Source organism: Colobus angolensis, unplaced genomic scaffold, assembly GCF_000951035.1.
Source record: "Colobus angolensis palliatus isolate OR3802 unplaced genomic scaffold, Cang.pa_1.0 Scaffold10, whole genome shotgun sequence".
NCBI classification, from domain to species: domain Eukaryota; kingdom Metazoa; phylum Chordata; class Mammalia; order Primates; family Cercopithecidae; genus Colobus; species Colobus angolensis.
In genome coordinates, this window is record NW_012110919.1 from 3,890,210 (window position 1) to 3,890,929 (window position 720).

Sequence of the window (720 nt, forward strand, 5' to 3'; positions counted from 1 at the left end):
AGCCTCCACTGCTGATACCCAGGCAAACAGGGTCTGGAGTGGACCTCAAGCAAACTCCAACAGACCTGCAGCTGAGGGTCCTGTTAGAAGGAAAATTAACAAACAGAAAGGACACCCACACCAAAACCCCATCAGTACGTCACCATCATCAAAGACCAAAAGGCAGATAAAACCACAAAGATGGGGAAAAACAGTGCAGAAACGCTGGAAATTCAAAAAATCAGAGTGCATCTACCCCTACAAAGGAATGCAGCTCATCACCAGCAACAGAACAAAGCTGGACGGAGAATGACTTTGAGAAGCTGAGAGAAGAAGGCTTCAGTCGATCAAACTTCTCAGAGCTAAAGGAGAAACTACGTAACCAGCACAAAGAAACTAAAAACCTTGAAAAAGGAATGGATGAATGGATAACTAGAATAATGAATGCAGAGAAGACCTTAAAAGAACTGATAGAGATGAAAACCATGACACGAGAACTATGGAACAAATGCACAAGCTTCAGTAACCAACTCGATCAACCAGAAGAAAGAGTATCAGTGACTGAAGATCAAATGAATGAAATGAAGCAAGAAGTCTAGAGAAAAAAGAGTTAAAAGAAATGAACAAAGCCTTCAAGGAAATGGGATTATGTGAAAACACCAAATCTACGTCTGATTGGTGTGTCTGAAAATGATGGGGAAAAGGGAACCAAGTTGGAAAACACTCTGCAGGATATCATCC

General features: G+C 41.5%; 1 protein-coding gene across 1 annotated transcript in view; it reads right to left on the bottom strand.

The window, feature by feature from the left end:
• The window catches only part of EEA1 (early endosome antigen 1), a 170,076-nt gene that overhangs the window by 71,168 nt on the left and 98,188 nt on the right, over positions 1-720 (bottom strand). The window lies entirely within an intron of this gene.